We start from the raw sequence: 13831 nt of genomic DNA on the forward strand, positions 1-13831 counted from the left end.
CTGGGGAAGGAGGGGGACAAGCCAGGAGGGGAGGAATCGAGGACTCCCCGTCCTCTCCTCTGAGTCTTCTATAGGGCATGGAGGAGAAACAGAAATGCCAGAGCTAGGGGATGGATAAAGAAACCTGGCTCTGGCAAAGCAGGAGCAGAGGATGGCAGGAGAGGAGATTCAGCTAGAAGATCAGTATGAGTCTGTGGCCAGGGCCAGAGGACGGAGCAGCATCCAATCAGTCCACTAATGAGGAAAGTGAAAAAAGCAGAAAATGGGATGGATTGTTGGGCCAGTCAGTGAACTCCAAAAGACGGGAGAGATTACGAGAGGTGTTTCAGGACCAGAAAAGGACAAATGATTTCTTACTTTTCAAAAGAAGGAAGAGGTCAGTGAGTTTGACAGCCACAACTGGCCAAACCCTAGAATGCATCATTCAAATCAGTCTGCACCAAGGGAGGGAAGCAATAAGCCAAAGGGCCAGCATGGCTTTGACGAGAACTCGGCCTGCCAGACCTTCTCGCAAAAAGTTGCTAAAATGGTAACATCTATAGTGTGCCTAGATTTCAATAAAGTTTTTTACAGAAATCCCTCATGTTCTCTTTGTGCATGATGAAGAAATGAGAGCTAGAGGCGAGTACGGTAGAGTGAATTCAGAAATAGTTGCGTGTCCAGAGCCAAAGCGGTTCAATTCAAAGTATCAGAGGTCTCTAATGGAGTCCCCTAGAGATTGAACTTTAGTGTGGTTCGATATTCTTTTTATCAATAGTTTAGAATAGATGAAGGCATAGATGGCACACTTATCGAGTTTACACATGACATGAAGCAGAGGAGCATAGCTTAACACTTTGGTAAACAGAATCAGGGTAAAAATGAATTTGACAGGTTAGAACAATGAACTGAAACTAATATGATGAAATTTAATAGAGATGGATCTGTACTTGGCTTCAGAAAATCACCTTTACAACGGTCAATAAGCACGTATTAAGTGCCTACTCAAATGAGATTATATGCGTAAAAGCACTTGGTACAGTGCCTGGTACATAGTAGGAACTTAATAAATGCTCATTTCTGTCCTCCTATGTGTCAGGCACTGTGCTAAGCACTGGAGATACAAAGAAAAACATAAGGTAGTCCCCATTCTCAAGGAGTCTAATGGGAGAGACAACAGGTAAACTCCTATGTACAAACAAGTTCTGTAGAGGAGAAATTGGAGATAATCGACAGAGGAAAGGCATTAACATTAAGAGGGCCTGGGAAAGGCTTCTTGTAGAATGGGAGAGTCTAGAGGCAACTTGAAGGAAGTCAGGCAAACCGATAGGCAGGGATGAGGAGGGAGAGAGTTCCAGGCATGGGGAATGGCCAATGAAAATGCCTAATGTACAAATACTGTATGAGGAAAGTGCAGCTAGACAACAACACAGATGAAAAAAGTCTTAGGGGACTATAAGCTCAATATGAGTCAACCCTGTCACATGGCAGCCCCCCAAAAGTTAATTCAATTTGGGGCTGCATTAAAAGAGGCATCATTTTATATACTACAAGTTTGCTATTATTTCAATTCAATTTAATTGACTCTTTAGGGTTCTTTAAGTATACATATCATCTATAAAAAGCGATCATTTCATTTCCTCTTTATGGTTATTCTCTCAATTTCTTTTTCTTGTCTTATTGGTATAGCCAGCACTTCTACCATTATATCAAGTAGAAGTGATAATAATGAACAACCGTGTTTCACCCCTGAATTTCTTGGAAAGGATTCTAATTTGTCTCCGATACATGCAATAGTAGTTCTTGGTTTTACATATGTACTATTTTAATAGAAAGTCCATTTATTCCTACGTTTTCTGGTATTTTTAACAGAAGTTAGTAGTGTATTGTGTCAAAAGCTTTTTTACATCTATTGATATAATTATATAATTTTTGTTCATTTTGTTAATATGGTTATTAATTCATTACTTGTCATTTTCCTAATATTAAGCCGTCTCTGTATTCTTGGTCTAAATCCAACCTAGTCACAAAGTATAATCTTTGTGATATGTTGTTTTAGCTTCTTTGCTAATATTTTATTTAACATTTTTGTGTCTATGTTCATCAGGGATATTGATCTCCAGTTTTCTTTTTTCTGACTTGATTCTCCTTGGTTTATGTATCATGATCATTCTGGAAAGTAGTTTGGAATTTTTCACAAAAAGTTACTACAATGCAAGTCCTTTGCTCTAACTCTACCACTATTAGACCTATATCCAAAAGAGGTCAAAGAAGGAGCAGCTAGGTGGCTTAGCGGATAGAGCTCTGGCCCTGAATTCAGGAGGACCTGAGTTCAAATCCAGCCTCAGACACATAACAATTACTAGCTGTGTGACCCTGGGCAAGTCACTTAATCCCACTGCCTAGTCAAAAAAAAAAATTGGCAAAAGAGATCAAAGAAAGAGGATGAGGTTCTAAATGTACAAAAATATTTATAGCAGTTCTTTTTTCTGGTGGCAAAAATAAACTCCCAGAAATTAAGTGGATGGCCATTAATCGAAGAATGATTGAATAAGTTGTAGTATGTGCATGTAATAGAATACCATTATTATATAAGAACTAAGAAAATACATGACTTTTTAAAAGAGATGAAAAGACCGATACGAACTGATGCAGAGTGAAGTAAGCAGGCCCGGAACAATAATTTATATGCTATAACATCAATTCAAGGAACAATTTTGAAGACTTTATAAACCAAAGGATGAAATGAACAGAACCAAGATTATGATGTAAATAATAACAAGCACAGCATAAAAACAGATGACTTTGAAAGCTGTAAAAACTATCATCGATGCAATGACCATTCTTGATTCCTAAGGTACTGGATGAAATAGCTAGATAGAGGGATATATGTATGTGTGTGTATACATGTGTGTGCATGGACACGCAATGTACATACAACATGTATGCATAAACACATCATGTACATACATATATACATGCATGTATTTATGTGTGTGTGTATATATGTGTGTATGTGTGTGTGTGTGTGTATATATATAAAATATAGCCAATGGAGGGATTTGTTTTGCTTGACCATGTGTATTTGTTATGAGGAATTTGTTTTTCTTTTTTTTTTCCCAATGGGGTAGAAAGTAAGAGGAAGAGATAAAAGATTTCTGTTAATTTTTCTATAATAGAAGGTGTGGGGTACTACAGATGTGGAATGTTGTATGCACTTTCAGATGAGATCACTGTATTATTAATTTTACTTAATTATTTTATTTTGTTACAAGAACCCACTGATGGGGTGGGAGTGATTTGTAAATGTTTATAACTATAAAAATAAAACATATCAATAAAACTTTAATTTAGAAAATTAATAAAAATAAAAACATGATTCTGAGAGGGATCTATAGGCTTCACCAGACTGCCGAAGGGGAACATGACAGAAACAAGGTTAGCAATCTCTACACAAAACCTTAGTTTAGATGGCCTTTGAGGTCCGTTTAAACTCAGATCATGGATTCCTATAAAGTATATAGTAAATGCTGCCTTATATGCCTAATCTTGTGCTAGATGCAACCGGGGACTCAAAATAAGTGTTGCCACATGCTAGAAGGCTAAAATAACTAGGTAAGGCTTCCTGGAAGAAGCAAGATTTCACCTGGGTCTTGAAGAACATGCAGGATTTGGGTATCCATGGGGGAGAGGGGAGGGGAAATTTAATTGGTTCAGAAAGAGACAACACATGTGAAAATATGAAGTTTAGAATAAACATGGCATGTGCAGAAGCCTGGCCTAAGTGGGACAGAAAGTGGGTGCTGCGGAGAGTGGGAGAGATCAGGCAAGACTCAAAACCCAGCCAAGGAATTTGGACTTGACACTTCGGATTTTTTGAAATCCTAGGTTTTTCAGCAGGAGAATAAGAAAATGTGATCAGAGGCCTGAGTCTGAATCCTTCGTCTGCCACCTAGCCAAATAGCTTACTTCTCTCTAGGCCTCAGCTACCTCCACCACAAAACAAAAGGGGCTGGACTCAATAGTCTCTTCGTCCAGTTCTAAAGTCCACAATGCCGTGAACACTGTAGAAAATAAACCTCATTGATCTGACAAACCGCTCCATTCTCTGAGCATAGCCCAGCAATAGATGGTGTCAAAATCCTGTAGTTTATCTGTCTGGACCCAAGTCTAGGATTGAAAGATGGGGGGTGGAGGGCCCAATGAAGCAGAGGGGCCCTGAAAGTACCTGGGGTCAGAGACTTAGAAAGGTAATTCTCAGTTACGGGAGTGAAAGGACAATAGTGGCTTAGTTAACTTCCCCAGCAGTTCTCCCTTTGGCTTTGGAAAACATTATGGGATTTTCTCTCAGCAGATTGCCTTCCTCATTACAGTTGACTTAGCTGGCAGGAAGACAAATCTAAATTCCTTATGGACACATTGGCTGAAGCAGTAAGAGGTCTGTTTTGGTGTTTTCTTTTTTTAAATCTTTCCTTTAGCCCTCCAGTAAACTCCTACTGCAATGGCTCATTGGGGTGTAGACATGACTCTAGGTTCCCAAAGGCTGTTCCAGCACAGTGTACATTTTAGCTGGTGTCTCCAAGTTTGAAAGGCTCTGAGTGTGGGCCTGGTGACCCACTGGATATATGTGTTACTGAAAAACCAGCCTATCGAAGTATGGAGAGCCTCATCCCCAGGAGGCTGGCTGCTAAGCAGTACTTTTGCCCAGAAAAATCGATGAAATGATCTACTAAGACAGAGAGAGTCAGCGTGAAACAGTGGAAAGAGAATTAGATGTTTAGTCAGAGGACTTGAATTCAGACTCTCCTCCTGCCACTGACTTACATGACCTCAGGCAAATCCCTTCTCTCTGGGCCTCTGGTTCCTCATGTGTAAAATCAATGGGTTGGAAGCTAAATGACCTCTGAAGTCCTTTCCAGCTCTAGGCCCAAGATCTTCATATGTGACCGATGAGAGATGACCATGTGCGTCATCGGGAGGGAGAGCCACACAGAAGTAGAGCTTTCAGAGTTGCAAGGGACCTCAAAGGCCATCCAGTCTAACCTCCGCCTTAACAAGGATCCCTTCTAAACATACCACCCGTTACCAAGTGCAACCTTGATGCCTTCCCAAGTTGGCACTATCTGGGCCCCAGTGGCCTTCAAGACCCTAGGGCTACCTCCAGGCTAGGATGAGGCACTGGAGAAAAGCTTTAGGGCAGTTCACCTTTTTTTTATATCCTGGACCCTTTGGGCAGTCTGGTAAAGCCTATGGCCCCTTTCTCAAAATAATGCTTTTAAATGCATAAAATAAACTACATAGGCTTACAAAGGAAATTAATCATATTGAAATACAGTTATCAAAATATTTTTAAAATAGATTCACAGACCTCAAGTTAAGAATCCCTGTTAGGGGAATCTAGGGCGAATACCTCTAAGGTTAAGGCTGGCCATGGTCCTAGCCTCTCTGTTAAGTAGAAATGCTGACATCCTAATCTGAGTGAGAGATTTCTACCCTCCAGGACTGTGCTAAAGCTGAAAAATCTGAACTCTTATTCAGAGTCCTACTTCTGGAAGGTAGACCGCAAGTCCCCCTGAACCAAATGACACAGGCAAAGCTTTCCCAAAAGGGCAGACAATGCTTCTGCTCCTTCTAGGGCTGTCACGGGGGCGCAGATGTCCAAGGCCTCCACGGTGTTAGGGGACAGGTTTCACAGGGTTAGGGTTCCATTCTGAGTCATAAATCATATTGGGGGGGATGAGTGAAATGGTGCTTGAATTCTCTGGATGCACAGAAGACAGTAAAGGCTGAGGGATCCAACTTAATGGGCAACAGATAGTCTGTCATAAGTCAAAACTACACTCTGAGTCGGTGTGAACCCTTTGTCCCAACCCCTGACCTCCCCTTGAAACCAAGTCAACAAACCCACAACAAACATGGCTCTCCATGTTTTTGTTCTGCCATTCATTGCTGGAAGACTCCTAGGCTTGAAGCTGCCCAAACTGACTCCAAAGACCAGGGCCTCCACTGGGGAAATCACAGTCCTTACTCCAACACCAAGGGAACTCTGACAGTTCCTTAGTTAAGGGTGTAAGTGCATGGGACCAAGATCACCACAAATATGAACCAGTTAACTTTACCCTGGCGAGAGGCAGCACAGTGGAAAGAGCCCTGGAGTCAGGAAACCTGAGTTCAAATCCCAGCCCTGACACTTAGCTGTCACCAGAGACATTTCAATTCTACTTACTGAGTTCAGATTTCCTTCTCTATAAAATGGAAATAATAATACTTACACTATGTATCTCACAGGGTTATTGTGAGGAATACACTTTACAAACCTTAGAGCACTGTGAATTGGTGCAACCAACCTGGAAAAGCATTTTACAAAGCTATTTGGAATGACATAAAGTGATAAAAAATGTTCATTCCTTTTGATCTAGAGATTCCACTTTTAGGTATATTCCCCAGGGAGATTAATGACAAAAAAGAAAGGCCCCCATATGCACCAAAATATTTATAGCAGCATTTTTTGTGGTAGTGATGAACTGGAAACAAAGTAGGTACCTATCGACTGGGGAATGACTAAACAAATTTTGGTACTTGAATGGAATATTATTGCACTGTAAGAAATGGTGACCACAGAGAAGCACGGGAAGACTTACACTAACTGATACATGGTGAAATTAACAGGACCAGGAAAACAAAATACCCAATGACCAGAATGATGTAAATAGAAAGAATAAGAATAAAATACTTGAAACTGAAGGCTGTGAAATCACAATGACCAAGCTTGGCCCAAAGATGAGATAGGAGAGAGAACTTACCTTTACTTCTTTAGAGGCAAGGAACTAGAACTGTGCAAAATTGAATATATTGTCAGACTTTTTTTGATATCGGGTTAGTTTTGTCTGGGTTTTTTTTTCCTCCTTTTTATTCTTACTTATAAGGGTTGGCTCTGAGTGGAATGGGGGAGGATACACTGGGAAAAGTATAAAAACAAAAGATGTCAATAAACCTTTGTTTTTTTAAAAATCTTAAAGAACTAGGCTAATGTGATTTGTAATTATTCTCTTGTCCCAGAATGCATCTCTACCCCCAACACCTTCACAAGTGCATGCTATTGGCTATATTTATATTTAGCTCAGTATCTGATGATCCCCACTACCAAAAAGACACCTCTCTGTGCCAAGTTAGGGCTATATGGCATTATCTATAGAATAGTATATACAGAGTGTGTCACCTCAAGCATATTTTAACAAACATTCATTAAATGCCTGCTATGTACCAGATCCTGAATAAAATGCTGGGGGTACAAAGACAAAAATGAAAGAGAACAGTCCCTGTCCTCAAGGAGCTTACATTCTACCGGGAGGAAACAATATGTACACAGATTTTTTTTTAAAAATGTATGGAATACACACAAAATAAATGCAAAGCAATTAGATGGGAGATAGAGAAGAACTACTAATCAGCAGCATCAGGAAAGGCCTCTTGTAGGAGGCAGAATTTGAACTAAGCCCTAAAGGGCACTAGGGCTGAGGTGCTATTACATGCTAGACTTGGGATTTAGCTCAGGCATTGAATGAGGTGACAGGAATGAAAAGTCTCTGAGGGTGGATTCCAGAACAATTAAAAGTCCAGATTCCATTAACATAGCACAGTGTGCAGCTCACTCCACAGAGTGAGGCGGAGGATTGGAAAGGTCCTCTTAAGCTGGCTTGCTTTCCAATCCATTTCTTCTGCTTCATGAGACACTTGCCAGACAAACATATGGCATGCACCTGCTCCTCTTGATTTCCTCCACCTATGAGGACTGGTACAGTAGATACATCTCCAAGGTGCTGGCAGGAGACTGTTCCCAGCCCACTGGCTATTTGTCCAACAAGACATTTGGCTAGAACCAAGTCCAAGCAGTGAAAAGACAGGAGGTTGTGCCAACTGTCTTGGAACTGGGATGCTGAGAAATGTCAGAAAGGCTATCTCTCTCTTTCTTTCTCTCCGAGATGTAATAGATGGGTAATTGAAAACATGGAAAGTGGCTGCAAAGGGCACTCCTCATCAAGACCAGAGGCAGCTGGCTAGTTAGTGCCATGGTCAAGTGGAGGACACACCTGGGGGGAACAGCAGGCTAGGCACAAGGAGACTCCCATTCCTTCTACTTCTGGGAGATGCGGTGGGGGTGGATTCTCTGTGGCACCACTAACTTTCCGGAACTTTCCACGGTTCTTAATCAAAATCTATCTTTAAAAGCACCCCACTCTGAGTATTTCTCACTTCTCAAGACCACTCATGAAACTGTTCACATGGAATGACTAAAGGACAGAGTGTTAGGATGGGATCAAAGATTTAAGGGACATCAGAGGTCATCTTGTCTGACCATCTCCCTTTACAGAGGAGGAAACTGAGACTCTGAGAGGTTCACTAACTCCTAATCTAATTCTGGTCGCAAATAGGCAGTAAAAGCCAGGACTTAAATCCAGGTTGTCTGTCTCCAAATACTGGGCTCTTTTCACTGTACCCCTGGACACACAGTGAGTTTGCTATGGGTGCACAGAGCCAATTCAAATGGCTAGCAAGAGCCAATTGTTAAATATTCAATGTGTGCATTTATGCCTCAGAAATGAGCAAATGAAACAAATCAAGATCTGATTTATTGTTTTGTTAATTGTCCAGACTTAAGAAAGTGATGATGAGGCAGCTAGGTGGCACCGTGGATAGAGCACCGGCCCTGGAGTCAGGAGGACCTGAGTTCAAATTCAGACTCAGACACATAACTCTTACTAGCTGTGTGACCCTGGGCAACTCACTTAACCCCATTGCCTAGCCAAAAAAAAAAAGAAAGTGATGGAGAAAATGTTTACAATACAGATTAAATTTAAAGGTGTGTTTTGGGTACATTGTTATTGTTGGTTTTCCTGGGGAGCCTGTTGTTAAATACCTACCAGCACACTGCTGGGTTTTAGTATGGAAATAGGATTAGGATGAACTCAAAGGGCAGGGTCAGTTTTAGTGTTAGGATACAGAGTCAACAGAATTGGCAGGCACTTCTATTCAACAAGGCACTCAGTCACACCAGGCAAGAGAGAAGCTGTATGCTCAAACTGTCTTCTCTTCCTCTTTATGGGGACGCTTCAGCTGAAGGATAACTTTATGTTGGTAAAGGAAGCTGACTTTTATGAGGAGGAATAGTTGAGAAAGGAGGTGGAAGAGGGAGGAAAGAATGAGGATTTTATAGAGGGCCCCCATGAATGAATGGAGTTGAGCCGGGTTTGGAGCATGCGCTGACTCCCCACCTCACCGTGAGCGGTGAATACGCTTGTACCAAGTTCTTGTATCCCCAGGTCCACAGCTATAGAGAGGAGATCAACCTCAAAAAAGCCATCCAGGAGAACCCCATCATTCTACAGAGGAGTAAATGAGAAGCCAAGAAGGCCACAGGATCATAACTCTAGAGCTAGAAGGCACCTGAGAGGCTAGCCAGTCCAATGTTCTCATTTTACAGATGGAGAAACTGAGGCCTACTGTCAGGTACGATACAGTGGAGATTTCTTTAGTATATGGTGCAGACTTGAAGCCTCTGAAGCCTGAGATTCTATACTTTGTGATATATACTTATCATTTACTTGGTATTATGTTCAGATATAGCTTACCTGGTATTTATATTCATAGACTAAGCACCTGGCTCATAATACAGCAGGTACTTAATACATGATTATCGTCATGTTGATCTGATCATAAGTCATCTGTTGTTGTTCAGCTGTTTTTCAGTCATGTCTGACTCCATTTGGAGTTTTCTTGGCAAAGATACTGGAGTTGTTCACCATTTCCTTCACTAGCTTATTTTATAGATAAGGAAACTGAGGCAAACAGGTGACTTGCCCAGGATCACACAGCTAGTAACCTAAGGTTGGATTTGAACTCAGGAAGACGATTCTTCCTGACTGCAGGTCTGGTGCTCTATTCCCTGCGCCACCTAGCTGCCCCATGCGTAGGTCTTAGTTCCCTCCATTTGATTTTAAGCTCTAGGAGAACATGGGCTATTTCTGGCATGAACTCTCACATGTGAGAGTTGGAAGGCACCTGAGAGGTCATAGGATCATGGCTCTAGAGATGGAAGGGACCTCAGAGGCTGTCAAATCCAATCTCCTCATTTTACAGAAGAGTAAACTGAGGTCCACCACAGGATAGTATTATGGGATTGTTTCATTAAACTGAGCTTTATTTTTAAATAAATTTTTGACCAAGGCAACTGTAAAACTGTGTCCCTTCCAGAGCCATTCATTGTCACTATTGTAGATAGCCTATTCCACTAAGAAAAGCCTAGCTGAAGATGAAATCTAATTCATGGTGAGCTTGGCTTCCTGTCTGATAAGCTTAAAGACCTTGATGCAGAATGGGGTAAAGGAAACAGAATATTTACAGAGTCGCTGGGGATGTCTTAATGACTGTATCCTTGTTCCCCTAGATCTCTTTGACAATTATATAGGCAGCTGTAAAGGAAAAGGGAATTGATTGTTACAAGGCCCTAATACTTAGAGGTATTAAATTGAATTACGTTCAAGAGCCCAAACCCCTGGCATGGCAGTGGTGCTGTAGGAGGCTGGGATGGTAGTAACGTACAACTATCAGACAGGATCAAAACATAAAGCAACAGAGATGGCACCCATAAAGTGATCTCACCGAAATAGTTACTGTTAGAAAAAGGTCAGTAAAAACAGAAAGGTAAGAAACAAACGATTAGGAGAATGGCAGGCAAGGGGATTATGATTCTTGGCTTGTGATATTTTTACTGAATTCTAGAGAATTATGAAGTAATTCTAGATTTTAAACAGATGAAATAAAATTATGATCGTCTTTATTTCCTTATTTACTTAAAAGTCAGCTGTCTTTCCAAAAAAGGGAAATGAGTTATAATTTCTATTGAAAATAGATCTAGTGATGTGCAGGCTTATCCCAGGACAGAGATCAAACAAGTCAGTGGATGGAAATCTCTAATTGGGCAAGAAGCAAAATTAGGGTACATAGAAAGTGCCTGGAGGACAGTACGGTTCAAGAAGGCTACTCGAATCCTAACTATTCACAAGGAACTAACCTGCAAAGCACAGATCTCTGCCAACACAGCCTGCGGCACTACACTTGCCGCCTCCACCTCCTGTCCTCCAGCTCTCTTCTAAACTCTGCGCAATCAGGCTTCTAGTCTCATCATCATTCAGCTGAAACTGCCTTCTCCAGGTGCCATTCATCTCTAAACGGCCAACCCTAACAGCATCTTCTAGGTCCTTGTCCTCGTTGTTGTTCGTTCTTCTTTCTCGAAGAGGACCAGTCTACAACATTTGACTCTGTTGGTCACCTTCTCCTCCTCCTGGAGATCCCTCCTTCCTGGATACTCTCTCCTGTCTAATTTTTTCTGGGACATTGCCCTCCCCTCATTCTCCTCCTACTTGTCTGCCAATTCTTCAGTTTCTTTTGCTAGAGCTTCGTGTCACACCTACCAGTGTCTCCCAGAAGTTCTGTCCAGGGCCTTCTTTTCTTTTCTATTCTTCTTTTTTCTTTCTGTACTCTCATGATGGTTTCATCAACTGCCATGGGCTCAATTATTATCTTGAGGCTGATGATTCCCAGATCCATAAATCCAGCCCTAGTCTCTTTCTTGAACTCCAGTCCCACATCACCAACTCCCTATTGAACATTTGGAATTAGATGTCTCAGAGGCATCTCCAATGCAACAAAATGGAACTCATCTTTCCCCCCAAATCTACGCCTCTTCTGCACTTTCCTATTACTATTGAGGGTTAACACCATCCTCCCAGTTACGCAGATTTGTAGCCTCACTGTACAGCCTCCTCAATGCCTCATTCACATTCACTCTACGTATTTACCAATTGCCAAATTTTGTCATTTCTTTCTCTATAACATCTCCAAAATGTCCTCTTCTCTCCATTTACACAGCCACCACTGTAAATCAAGTCCTTATCACCCCTCACCTAGGCTATTGCTTTAAGTCTAACCCCACTCCAATTTATCCTTCACACAGCAACCAAAGTGATTTTCCCAAAATGTAGATCTGTGTTAACTCCCCTGCTCCCCAACTCCAATGGCTCCCTGTTGCCACCAGAATATAATATAATATCCATGCTGTTCCTCTCACACAGCCCTCCATCTTCCACCTACAAGTCTTTTCACTGGCTGTCCTCCACACCTTGAACGCTCTCCGTTCTCATCTCTGCCTCCTGGCTTCCTTCAAGTCCCAGATAAAATCCCGCCTTCTACAAGATCCTTCTCAATCCCCGTGCCTTGTTATTTTATATTTACCCTGTACATAGCATACTCATTTATATCTGTTTGCTTGTTGTCCTCCCCTCCCCCATTAGATTATGAGTTGGAGGTCAGGGACTGTCTTTTGCCTTATTTTGCATCCCCAGTGCTTAGCATGGTGCCTGGCACCAGTGGGTGCTTAACAAATGTTCATTGACTGGCACACCCACTCTGTCCTACCTTTAGAAGCTGCCTGACCTTGGGGGAATCTCTGCCTTTGCCCTAGAGGGATTCACCCCAGAAATCCCTCAAGCCTAGGTAAAGGGATTTGGAAGACTCCAGAGCATCAAGTGTGTTGGAAGTTTTAGGAGATAGCCTAAGCTTAGGTGGAGCAGATAGGCCTTTACTGCCCCAAACTCAGATGTTTAGTATTAGTTTCACTATCCTCCATAAGCAGGCCATTATTCTCCTTTTCCTCCCTATCTTTCAGGAGTCATACCCAAAGCTCTTCATAGAAAGTTCCACTCACTGAGAGGGACAGAAGGTCCTAAGTTTTATCCCACCATTTGTCTAGTCAGCTGTATTTGCATGGTCAACAGCTGGGGTTGTCCAGATTTCCCATTCAAATTTCACCAGTTGGAGGGGTTAGCTAGATGGCACAGTGGATAGAGCACCGGCCCTGAAGTCAGGAGGACCTGAGTCCAAATCTGGCCTCAGACCAAACACTTGACACGTACTAGCTGTGTGACCCTGGGCAAGTCACTTAACCCCAAATGCCTAAAAAGTAAAAACAAAACAAAACAAATTTCACCAGTTGATCTGCTATAAGATGGTGTGCTAGGTGAGGTACATGGCTAAAGCCTGATGTTACTCACTACTCTGGTTGGATTCTACCCAGAATGGTCACAGAGCATGGAGGACCCACAACTAGGGTGGTATGGAGGCATACCACTAAATTCATCTCTTTGGATTTTACTCTAGCTCTTGCTGACACTTACTGGAGAACCGGCTGCAAAGGCAACTCATCTTTCTGGTAGAGTATGGTGTATACAGCTCCCCATCTTGGCCACCTAAAAAGGGTCAAAGGACTGTCCCCATTCAGGGCCTCTGACTAATTTAAATGGCTTTGTAAATGTCTTCCATGAGATCCCAAAATTAATGGGACTCTGTGGCCAAGAGGATCTCTACATTGATCCCAACAGCATATGCCCTCACCAACCATTATTCTAATGCCTTACTAAGTTGTTTAAACTTGTCCTTCACCCTCCTGAGTTCCTTGGTGATGAAAGCCTCCCATCTCTGACCTCCTTGTGGAAGAAGTCTCCCCTGGGGGCAATAATAGGTAGACCCAAGGTTCTCTCACCATTAAAACAGGCTTCCAGCTCTCAGCCTCACTCTCATTCCCATTCTCTTCCCTCATTAGCCCTGATATGAATTCAGCATAATGTTCAGTGAAATCTTTGGATCAGAAACCATATTTGCCACCCATGAGTTGGTCCCTGCCCCAACTAGTACAACCTCTTTTACATGGGCTGTTACTAAATCCATGAGTGGTTCCTCTGCCTTCAGAACAGGGTCCTTAAGGGCCAAGAGTGCATATACTTCTGTCTCCAGTTGC

This window comes from Phascolarctos cinereus, unplaced genomic scaffold (assembly GCF_003287225.1).
Source record: "Phascolarctos cinereus isolate Bilbo 61053 unplaced genomic scaffold, phaCin_HiC Scaffold_5;HRSCAF=322, whole genome shotgun sequence".
NCBI classification, from domain to species: Eukaryota; Metazoa; Chordata; class Mammalia; order Diprotodontia; family Phascolarctidae; genus Phascolarctos; species Phascolarctos cinereus.